This window comes from Spermophilus citellus (assembly GCF_964194105.1).
Source record: "Spermophilus citellus genome assembly, chromosome: 7".
NCBI lineage: Eukaryota > Metazoa > Chordata > Mammalia > Rodentia > Sciuridae > Spermophilus > Spermophilus citellus.
In genome coordinates, this window is record NC_138188.1 from 1842974 (window position 1) to 1855747 (window position 12774).

Here is a 12774-nt window from a genome sequence, read left to right on the forward strand (position 1 = left end):
ACCGTGTTGGATTTAGAGTTCCAAATACATCTATCAATATAGGAGAAAACAGAGTGAAACCTAAAATTCAAACTGTTACTGGAAACGAACGCTTCAACATAGAAGAACGTAATTTGGGGAACCAAGTCGCCTTAGTGTACTGATCATTACCTGAAAGTATCATCCAGTTTGGGTGAAAAAATATTTGCTGAGATTTCTGGAGATTCGTAATTTTGGGAAGCCTGGCAACCCCTTTCCATGAAAGTGTTTCTCGCCAGTCACTGCTTAGGGCTACATCAAGAGGAAACAAAACATAGAGATAGAACGTGAAACTACTTTATTGTGTCAAGTTTCAAGAAGCTAGCACAAACCGTGTTGGATTTAGAGTTCCAAATACATCTATCAATATAGGAGAAAAGAGAGTGAAACCTAAAAATTCAAACTGTTACTGGAAACGAACGCTTCAACATAGAAGAACGAAATTTGGGGAACCAAGTCGCCTTAGTGCACTGATCATTACCTGAAAGTATCATCCAGTTTGGGTGAAAAAATATTTGCTGAGATTTCTGGAGATTCGTAATTTTGGGAAGCCACCCCTTTCCATGAAAGTGTTTCTCGCCAGTCACTGCTTAGGGCTACATCAAGAGGAAACAAAACATAGAGATAGAACGTGAAACTACTTTATTGTGTCAAGTTTCAAGAAGCTAGCACAAACCTTGTTGGATTTAGAGTTCCAAATACATCTATCAATATAGGAGAAAACAGAGTGAAACCTAAAAATTCAAACTGTTACTGGAAACGAACGCTTCAACATAGAAGAACGAAATTTGGGGAACCAAGTCGCCTTAGTGTACTGATCATTACCTGAAAGTATCATCCAGTTTGGGTGAAAAAATATTTGCTGAGATTTCTGGAGATTCGTATATTTGGGAAGCCTGGCAACCCCTTTCCATGAAAGTGTTTCTCGCCAGTCACTGCTTAGGGCTACATCAAGAGGAAACAAAACATAGAGATAGAACGTGAAACTACTTTATTGTGTCAAGTTTCAAGAAGCTAGCACAAACCGTGTTGGATTCAGAGTTCCAAATACATCTATCAATATAGGAGAAAACAGAGTGAAACCTAAAAATTCAAACTGTTACTGGAAACGAACGCTTCAACATAGAAGAACGAAATTTGGGGAACCAAGTCGCTTTAGTGTACTGATCATTACCTGAAAGTATCATCCAGTTTGGGTGAAAAAAATATTTGCTGAGATTTCTGGAGATTCATAATTTTGGGAAGCCTGGGAACCCCTTTACATGAAAGTGTTTCTCGCCAGTCACTGTTAGGGCTACATCAAGAGGAAACAAAACATAGAGATAGAACGTGAAATTACTTTATTGTGTCAAGTTTCAAGAACCTAGCACAAACCGTGTTGGATTCAGAGTTCCAAATACATCTATCAATATAGGAGAAAACAGAGTGAAACCTAAAATTCAAACTGTTACTGGAAACGAACGCTTCAACATAGAAGAACGAAATTTGGGGAACCAAGTCGCGTTAGTGTAGTGATCATGACCTGAAAGTATCATCCAGATTGGGTGAAAAAATATTTGCTGAGATTTCTGGAGGTTCGTAATTTTGGGAAGCCACCCCTTTCCATGAAAGTGTTTCTCGCCAGTCACTGCTTAGGGCTACATCAAGAGGAAACAAAACGTAGAGATAGAACGTGAAACTACTTTATTGTGTCAAGTTTCAAGAAGCTAGCACAAACCGTGTTGAATTTAGAGTTCCAAATACATCTATCAATATAGGAGAAAACAGAGTGAAACCTAAAAATTCAAACTGTTACTGGAAACGAACGCTTCAACATAGAAGAACGTAATTTGGGGAACCAAGTCGCCTTAGTGTACTGATCATTACCTGAAAGTATCATCCTGTTTGGGTGAAAAAATATTTCCTGAGATTTCTGGAGATTCGTATATTTGGGAAGCCTGGCAACCCCTTTCCAAGAAAGTGTTTCTCGCCAGTCACTGTTAGGGCTACATCAAGAGGAAACAAAACATAGAGATAGAACGTGAAACTACTTTATTGTGTCAAGTTTCAAGAAGCTAGCACAAACCGTGTTGGATTTAGAGTTCCAAATACATCTATCAATATAGGAGAAAACAGAGTGAAACCTAAAAATTCAAACTGTTACTGGAAACGAACGCTTTAACATAGAAAAACGAAATTTGGGGAACCAAGTCGCCTTAGTGTACTGATTATTACCTGAAAGTATCATCCTGTTTGGGTGAAAAAATATTTCCTGAGATTTCTGGAGATTCGTATATTTGGGAAGCCTGGCAACCCGTTTCCATGAAAGTGTTTCTCGCCAGTCACTGTTAGGGCTACATCAAGAGGAAACAAAACATAGAGATAGAACGTGAAACTACTTTATTGTGTCAAGTTTCAAGAAGCTAGCACAAACCGTGTTGGATTTAGAGTTCCAAATACATCTATCAATATAGGAGAAAACAGAGTGAAACCTAAAAATTCAAACTGTTACTGGAAATGAACGCTTCAACATAGAAGAACGAAATTTGGGGACCCAAGTCGCCTTAGTGTACTGATCATTACCTGACAGTATCATCCAGTTTGGGTGAAAAAATATTTGCTGAGATTTGTGGAGATTTGTAATTTTAGGAAGCTTGCAACCCCTTTCCATGAAAGTGTTTCTCCTCAGTCACTGCTTGGGGCTACATCAAGAGGAAACAAAACGTAGAGATAGAACGTGAAACTACTTTATTGTGTCAAATTTCAAGAAGCTGGCACAAACCGTGTTGAATTTAGAGTTCCAAATACATCTATCAATATAGGAGAAAACAGAGTGAAACCTAAAAATTCAAACTGTTACTGGAAACGAACGCTTCAACATAGAAGAACGAAATTTGGGGAACCAAGTCGCCTTAGTGTACTGATCATTACCAGAAAGTATCATCCTGTTTGGGTGAAAAAATATTTCCTGAGATTTCTGGAGATTCGTATATTTGGGAAGCCTGGCAACCCCTTTCCAAGAAAGTGTTTCTCGCCAGTCACTGTTAGGGCTACATCAAGAGGAAACAAAACATAGAAATAGAACGTGAAACTACTTTATTGTGTCAAGTTTCAAGAAGCTAGCACAAACCGTGTTGCATTTAGAGTTCCAAATACATCTATCAATATAGGAGAAAACAGAGTGAAACCTAAAAATTCAAACTGTTACTGGAAACGAACGCTTCAACATAGAAGAAGGACATTTGGGGAACCAAGTCGCCTTAGTGTACTGATCATTACCTGAAAGTATCATCCAGTTTGGGTGAAAAAATATTTGCTGAGATTTCTGGAGATTCGTAATTTTGGGAAGCCTGGCAACCCCTTTCCATGAAAGTGTTTCTCGCCAGTCACTGCTTAGGGCTACATCAAGAGGAAACAAAACATAGAGATAGAACGTGAAACTACTTTATTGTGTCAAGTTTCAAGAAGCTAGCACAAACCGTGTTGGATTTAGAGTTCCAAATACATCTATCAATATAGGAGAAAACAGAGTGAAACCTAAAAATTCAAACTGTTACTGGAAACGAACGCTTCAACATAGAAGAACTAAATTTGGGGCACCAAGTCGCCTTAGTGTACTGATCATTACCTGAAAGTATCATCCAGTTTGGGTGAAAAAATATTTGCTGAGATTTCTGGAGATTCGAAATTTTGGGAAGCCTGGCAAACCCTTTCCATGAAAGTGTTTCTCGCCAGTCACTGCTTAGGGCTACATCAAGAGGAAACAAAACATAGAGATAGAATGTGAAACCACTTTATTCTGTCAAGTTTCAAGAAGCTAGCACAAACCGTGTTGGATTCAGAGTTCCAAATACATCTATCAATATAGGAGAAAACAGAGTGAAACCTAAAAATTCAAACTGTTACTGGAAACGAACGCTTCAACATAGAAGAACGACATTTGGGGAACCAAGTCGCCTTAGTGTACTGATCATTACCTGAAAGTATTATCCAGTTTGGGTGAAAAAATATTTGCTGAGATTTCTGGAGATTCGTAATTTTGGGAAGCCTGGCAACCCCTTTCCATGAAAGTGTTTCTCGCCAGTCACTGCTTAGGGCTACATCAATAGGAAACAAAACATAGAGATAGAACGTGAAACTACTTTATTGTGTCAAGTTTCAAGAAGCTAGCACAAACCGTGTTGGATTCAGAGTTCCAAATACATCTATCAATATAGGAGAAAACAGAGTGAAACCTAAAAATTCAAACTGTTACTGGAAACGAACGCTTCAACATAGAAGAACGAAATTTGGGGAACCAAGTCGCCTAAGTGTACTGATCATTACCTGAAAGTATCATCCAGTTTGGGTGAAAAAATATTTGCTGAGATTTCTGGAGATTCGTAATTTTGGGAAGCCTGGCAACCCCTTTCCATGAAAGTGTTTCTCGCCAGTCACTGCTTAGGGCTACATCAAGAGGAAACAAAACATAGAGATAGAACGTGAAACTACTTTATTGTGTCAAGTTTCAAGAAGCTAGCACAAACCGTGTTGGATTTAGAGTTCCAAATACATCTATCAATATAGGAGAAAACAGAGTGAAACCTAAAAATTCAAACTGTTACTGGAAACGAACGCTTCAACATAGAAGAACGAAATTTGGGGAACCAAGTCGCCTTAGTGTACTGATCATTACCTGAAAGTATCATCCAGTTTGGGTGAAAAAATATTTGCTGAGATTTCTGGAGATTAGAAATTTTGGGAAGCCTGGCAACCCCTTTCCATGAAAGTGTTTCTCGCCAGTCACTGTTAGGGCTACATCAAGAGGAAACAAAACATAGAGATAGAACGTGAAACTACTTTATTCTGTCAAGTTTCAAGAAGCTAGCACAAACCGTGTTGGATTCAGAGTTCCAAATACATATATCAATATAGGAGAAAACAGAGTGAAACCTAAAAATTCAAACTGTTACTGGAAACGAACGCTTCAACATAGAAGAACGACATTTGGGGAACCAAGTCGCCTTAGTGTACTGATCATTACCTGAAAGTATCATCCAGTTTGGGTGAAAAAATATTTGCTGAGATTTCTGGAGATTCGAAATTTTGGGAAGCCTGGCAACCCCTTTCCATGAAAGTGTTTCTCGCCAGTCACTGTTAGGGCTACATCAAGAGGAAAGAAAACATAGAGATAGAACGTGAAACTACTTTATTCTGTCAAGTTTCAAGAAGCTAGCACAAACCGTGTTGGATTCAGAGTTCCAAATACATCTATCAATATAGGAGAAAACAGAGTGAAACCTAAAAATTCAAACTGTTACTGGAAACGAACGCTTCAACATAGAAGAACGAAATTTGGGGAACCAAGTCGCCTTAGTGTACTGATCATTACCTGAAAGTATCATCCAGTTTGGGTGAAAAAATATTTGCTGAGATTTCTGGAGATTCGTAATTTTGGGAAGCCACCCCTTTCCATGAAAGTGTTTCTCGCCATTCACTGCTTAGGGCTACATCAAGAGGAAACAGAACATAGAGATAGAACGTGAAACTACTTTATTGTGTCAAGTTTCAAGAAGCTAGCACAAACCGTGTTGGATTTAGAGTTCCAAATACATCTATCAATATAGGAGAAAACAGTGAAACCTAAAAATTCAAACTGTTACTGGAAACGAACGCTTCAACATAGAAGAACGAAATTTGGGGAACCAAGTCGCCTTAGTGTACTGATCATTACCTGAAAGTATCATCCAGTTTGGGTGAAAAAATATTTGCTGAGATTTCTGGGTATTCGTAATTTTGGTAAGCCTGGCAACCCCTTTCCATGAAAGTGTTTCTCGTCAGTCACTGCTAAGGGCTACATCAAGTGGAAACAAAACATAGGGATAGAACGTGAAACTACTTTATTGTGTCAAGTTTCAAGAAGCTAGCACAAACCGTGTTGCATTTAGAGTTCCAAATACATCTATCAATATAGGAGAAAACAGAGTGAAACCTAAAAATTCAAACTGTTACTGGAAATGAACGCTTCAACATAGAAGAACGAAATTTGGGGAACCAAGTCGCGTTAGTGTAGTGATCATGACCTGAAAGTATCATCCAGTTTGGGTGAAAAAATATTTGCTGAGATTTCTGGAGGTTCGTAATTTTGGGAAGCCTGGCAACCCCTTTCCTTGAAAGTGTTTCTCGCCAGTCACTGCTTAGGGCTACATCAAGAGGAAACAAAACATAGAGATAGAACGTGAAACTACTTTATTGTGTCAAGTTTCAAGAAGCTAGCACAAACCGTGTTGGATTTAGAGTTCCAAATACATCTATCAATATAGGAGAAAACAGAGTGAAACCTAAAAATTCAAACTGTTACTGGAAACGAACGCTTCAACATAGAAGAACGACATTTGGGGAACCAAGTCGCCTTAGTGTACTGATCATTACCTGAAAGTATCATCCAGTTTGGGTGAAAAAATATTTGCTGAGATTTGTGGAGATTCGTATATTTGGGAAGCCTGGCAACCCCTTTCCAAGAAAGTGTTTCTCGCCAGTCACTGTTAGGGCTACATCAAGAGGAAACAAAACATAGCGATAGAACGTGAAACTACTTTATTGTGTCAAGTTTCAAGAAGCTAGCACAAACCGTGTTGGATTTAGAGTTCCAAATACATCTATCAATATAGGAGAAAACAGAGTGAAACCTAAAAATTCAAACTGTTACTGGAAACGAACGCTTTAACATAGAAAAACGAAATTTGGGGAACCAAGTCGCCTTAGTGTACTGATCATTACCTGAAAGTATCATCCTGTTTGGGTGAAAAAATATTTCCTGAGATTTCTGGAGATTCGTATATTTGGGAAGCCTGGCAACCCGTTTCCATGAAAGTGTTTCTCGCCAGTCACTGTTAGGGCTACATCAAGAGGAAACAAAACATAGAGATAGAACGTGAAACTACTTTATTGTGTCAAGTTTCAAGAAGCTAGCACAAACCGTGTTGGATTTAGAGTTCCAAATACATCTATCAATATAGGAGAAAACAGAGTGAAACCTAAAAATTCAAACTGTTACTGGAAACGAACGCTTCAACATAGAAGAAGGAAATTTGGGTTACGAAGTCGCCTTAGTGTACTGATCATTACCTGAAAGTATCATCCAGTTTGGGTGAAAAAATATTTGCTGAGATTTCTGGAGATTCGTAATTTTGGGAAGCCTGGCAACCCCTTTCCATGAAAGTGTTTCTCGCCAGTCACTGCTTAGGGCTACATCAAGAGGAAACAAAACATAGAGATAGAACGTGAAACTACTTTATTGTGTCAAGTTTCAAGAAGCTAGCACAAACCGTGTTGGATTCAGTGTTCGAAATACATCTATCAATATAGGAGAAAACAGAGTGAAACCTAAAAATTCAAACTGTTACTGGAAACGAACGCTTCAACATAGAAGAACGAAATTTGGGGAACCAAGTCGCCTTAGTGTACTGATCATTACCTGAAAGTATCATCCAGTTTGGGTGAAAAAATATTTGCTGAGATTTCTGGAGATTCGTAATTTTGGGAAGCCTGGCAACCCCTTTCCATGAAAGTGTTTCTCGCCAGTCACTGCTTAGGGCTACATCAAGAGGAAACAAAACATAGAGATAGAACGTGAAACTACTTTATTGTGTCAAGTTTCAAGAAGCTAGCACAAACCGTGTTGGATTTAGAGTTCCAAATACATCTATCAATATAGGAGAAAACAGAGTGAAACCTAAAAATTCAAACTGTTACTGGAAACGAACGCTTCAACATAGAAGAACGAAATTTGGGGAACCAAGTCGCCTTAGTGTACTGATCATTACCTGAAAGTATCATCCAGTTTGGGTGAAAAAATATTTGCTGAGATTTCTGGAGATTCGTAATTTTGGGAAGCCTGGCAACCCCTTTCCATGAAAGTGTTTCTCGCCAGTCACTGTTAGGGCTACATCAAGAGGAAACAAAACATAGAGATAGAACGTGAAACTACTTTATTGTGTCAAGTTTCAAGAAGCTAGCACAAACCGTGTTGGATTTAGAGTTCCAAATACATCTATCAATATAGGAGAAAACAGAGTGAAACCTAAAAATTCAAACTGTTACTGGAAACGAACGCTTCAACATAGAAGAAGGAAATTTGGGTTACGAAGTCGCCTTAGTGTACTGATCATTACCTGAAAGTATCATCCAGTTTGGGTGAAAAAATATTTGCTGAGATTTCTGGAGATTCGTAATTTTGGGAAGCCTGGCAACCCCTTTCCATGAAAGTGTTTCTCGCCAGTCACTGCTTAGGGCTACATCAAGAGGAAACAAAACATAGAGATAGAACGTGAAACTACTTTATTGTGTCAAGTTTCAAGAAGCTAGCACAAACCGTGTTGGATTCAGTGTTCGAAATACATCTATCAATATAGGAGAAAACAGAGTGAAACCTAAAAATTCAAACTGTTACTGGAAACGAACGCTTCAACATAGAAGAACGAAATTTGGGGAACCAAGTCGCCTTAGTGTACTGATCATTACCTGAAAGTATCATCCAGTTTGGGTGAAAAAATATTTGCTGAGATTTCTGGAGATTCGTAATTTTGGGAAGCCTGGCAACCCCTTTCCATGAAAGTGTTTCTCGCCAGTCACTGCTTAGGGCTACATCAAGAGGAAACAAAACATAGAGATAGAACGTGAAACTACTTTATTGTGTCAAGTTTCAAGAAGCTAGCACAAACCGTGTTGGATTTAGAGTTCCAAATACATCTATCAATATAGGAGAAAACAGAGTGAAACCTAAAAATTCAAACTGTTACTGGAAACGAACGCTTCAACATAGAAGAACGAAATTTGGGGAACCAAGTCGCCTTAGTGTACTGATCATTACCTGAAAGTATCATCCAGTTTGGGTGAAAAAATATTTGCTGAGATTTCTGGAGATTCGTAATTTTGGGAAGCCTGGCAACCCCTTTCCATGAAAGTGTTTCTCGCCAGTCACTGTTAGGGCTACATCAAGAGGAAACAAAACATAGAGATAGAACGTGAAATTACTTTATTGTGTCAAGTTTCGAGAACCTAGCACAAACCGTGTTGGATTCAGAGTTCCAAATACATCTATCAATATAGGAGAAAACAGAGTGAAACCTAAAATTCAAACTGTTACTGGAAACGAACGCTTCAACATAGAAGAACGAAATTTGGGGAACCAAGTCGCCTTAGTGTACTGATCATTACCTGAAAGTATCATCCAGTTTGGGTGAAAAAATATTTGCTGAGATTTCTGGAGATTCGTAATTTTGGGAAGCCTGGCAACCCCTTTCCATGAAAGTGTTTCTCGCCAGTCACTGCTTAGGGCTACATCAAGAGGAAACAAAACATAGAGATAGAACGTGAAACTACTTTATTGTGTCAAGTTTCAAGAAGCTAGCACAAACCGTGTTGCATTTAGAGTTCCAAATACATCTATCAATATAGGAGAAAACAGAGTAAAACCTAAAAATTCAAACTGTTACTGGAAAGGAACGCTTCAACATGAAGAACGAAATTTGGGGAACCAAGTCGCCTTAGTGTACTGATCATTACCAGAAAGTATCATCCTGTTTGGGTGAAAAAATATTTCCTGAGATTTCTGGAGATTCGTATATTTGGGAAGCCTGGCAACCCCTTTCCAAGAAAGTGTTTCTCGCCAGTCACTGTTAGGGCTACATCAAGAGGAAACAAAACATAGAGATAGAACGTGAAACTACTTTATTGTGTCAAGTTTCAAGAAGCTAGCACAAACCGTGTTGGATTTAGAGTTCCAAATACATCTATCAATATAGGAGAAAACAGAGTGAAACCTAAAAATTCAAACTGTTACTGGAAATGAACGCTTTAACATAGAAAAACGAAATTTGGGGAACAAAGTCGCCTTAGTGTACTGATCATTACCTGAAAGTATCATCCTGTTTGGGTGAAAAAATATTTCCTGAGATTTCTGGAGATTCGTATATTTGGGAAGCCTGGCAACCCGTTTCCATGAAAGTGTTTCTCGCCAGTTACTGTTAGGGCTACATCAAGAGGAAACAAAACATAGAGATAGAACGTGAAACTACTTTATTGTGTCAAGTTTCAAGAAGCTAGCACAAACCGTGTTGGATTTAGAGTTCCAAATACATCTATCAATATAGGAGAAAACAGAGTGAAACCTAAAAATTCAAACTGTTACTGGAAACGAACGCTTCAACATAGAAGAAGGAAATTTGGGTTACCAAGTCGCCTTAGAGTACTGATCATTACCTGAAAGTATCATCCAGTTTGGGTGAAAAAATATTTGCTGAGATTTCTGGAGATTCGTAATTTTGGGAAGCCTGGCAACCCCTTTCCATGAAAGTGTTTCTCGCCAGTCACTGCTTAGGGCTACATCAAGAGGAAACAAAACATAGAGATAGAACGTGAAACTACTTTATTGTGTCAAGTTTCAAGAAGCTAGCACAAACCGTGTTGGATTCAGTGTTCCAAATACATCTATCAATATAGGAGAAAACAGAGTGAAACCTAAAAATTCAAACTGTTACTGGAAACGAACGCTTCAACATAGAAGAACGAAATTTGGGGAACCAAGTCGCCTTAGTGTACTGATCATTATCTGAAAGTATCATCCAGTTTGGGTGAAAAAATATTTGCTGAGATTTCTGGAGATTCGTAATTTTGGGAAGCCTGGCAACCCCTTTCCATGAAAGTGTTTCTCGCCAGTCATTGCTTAGGGCTACATCAAGAGGAAACAAAACATAGAGATAGAACGTGAAACTACTTTATTGTGTCAAGTTTCAAGAAGCTAGCACAAACCGTGTTGGATTTAGAGTTCCAAATACATCTATCAATATAGGAGAAAACAGAGTGAAACCTAAAAATTCAAACTGTTACTGGAAACGAACGCTTCAACATAGAAGAACGAAATTTGGGGAACCAAGTCGCCTTAGTGTACTGATCATTACCTGAAAGTATCATCCAGTTTGGGTGAAAAAATATTTGCTGAGATTTCTGGAGATTCGTAATTTTGGGAAGCCTGGCAACCCCTTTCCATGAAAGTGTTTCTCGCCAGTCACTGTTAGGGCTACATCAAGAGGAAACAAAACATAGAGATAGAACGTGAAATTACTTTATTGTGTCAAGTTTCAAGAACCTAGCACAAACCGTGTTGGATTCAGAGTTCCAAATACATCTATCAATATAGGAGAAAACAGAGTGAAACCTAAAATTCAAACTGTTACTGGAAACGAACGCTTCAACATAGAAGAACGAAATTTGGGGAACCAAGTCGCCTTAGTGTACTGATCATTACCTGAAAGTATCATCCAGTTTGGGTGAAAAAATATTTGCTGAGATTTCTGGAGATTCGTAATTTTGGGAAGCCTGGCAACCCCTTTCCATGTAAGTGTTTCTCGCCAGTCACTGCTTAGGGCTACATCAAGAGGAAACAAAACATAGAGATAGAACGTGAAACTACTTTATTGTGTCAAGTTTCAAGAAGCTAGCACAAACCGTGTTGCATTTAGAGTTCCAAATACATCTATCAATATAGGAGAAAACAGAGTGAAACCTAAAAATTCAAACTGTTACTGGAAATGAACGCTTCAACATAGAAGAACGAAATTTGGGGAACCAAGTCGCGTTAGTGTTTTGATCATGACCTGAAAGTATCATCCAGTTTGGGTGAAAAAATATTTGCTGAGATTTCTGGAGGTTCGTAATTTTGGGAAGCCTGGCAACCCCTTTCCATGAAAGTGTTTCTCGCCAGTCACTGCTTAGGGCTACATCAAGAGGAAACAAAACGTAGAGATAGAACGTGAAACTACTTTATTGTGTCAAATTTCAAGACGCTGGCACAAACCGTGTTGGATTTAGAGTTCCAAATACATCTATCAATATAGGAGAAAACAGAGTGAAACCTAAAAATTCAAACTGTTACTGGAAACGAACGCTTCAACATAGAAGAACGAAATTTGGGGAACCAAGTCGCCTTAGTGTACTGATCATTACCAGAAAGTATCATCCTGTTTGGGTGAAAAAATATTTCCTGAGATTTCTGGAGATTCGTATATTTGGGAAGCCTGGCAACCCCTTTCCAAGAAAGTGTTTCTTGCCAGTCACTGTTAGGGCAACATGAAGAGGAAACAAAACATAGAAATAGAACGTGAAACTACTTTATTGTGTCAAGTTTCAAGAAGCTAGCACAAACCGTGTTGGATTTTGAGTTCCAAATACATCTATCAATATAGGAGAAAACAGAGTGAAACCTAAAAATTCAAACTGTTACTGGAAACGAACGCTTCAACATAGAAGAACGACATTTGGGGAACCAAGTCGCCTTAGTGTACTGATCATTACCTGAAAGTATCATCCAGTTTGGGTGAAAAAATATTTGCTGAGATTTCTGGAGATTCGTAATTTTGGGAAGCCTGGCAACCCCTTTCCATGAAAGTGTTTCTCGCCAGTCACTGCTTAGGGCTACATCAAGAGGAAACAAAACATAGAGATAGAACGTGAAACTACTTTATTGTGTCAAGTTTCAAGAAGCTAGCACAAACCGTGTTGGATTCAGAGTTCCAAATACATCTATCAATATAGGAGAAAACAGAGTGAAACCTAAAAATTCAAACTGTTACTGGAAAAGAACGCTTCAACATAGAAGAACGAAATTTGGGGAACCAAGTCGCCTTAGTGTACTGATCATTACCTGAAAGTATCATCCAGTTTGGGTGAAAAAATATTTGCTGGGATTTCTGGAGATTCGTAATTTTGGGAAGCCTGGCAACCCCTTTCTATGAAAGT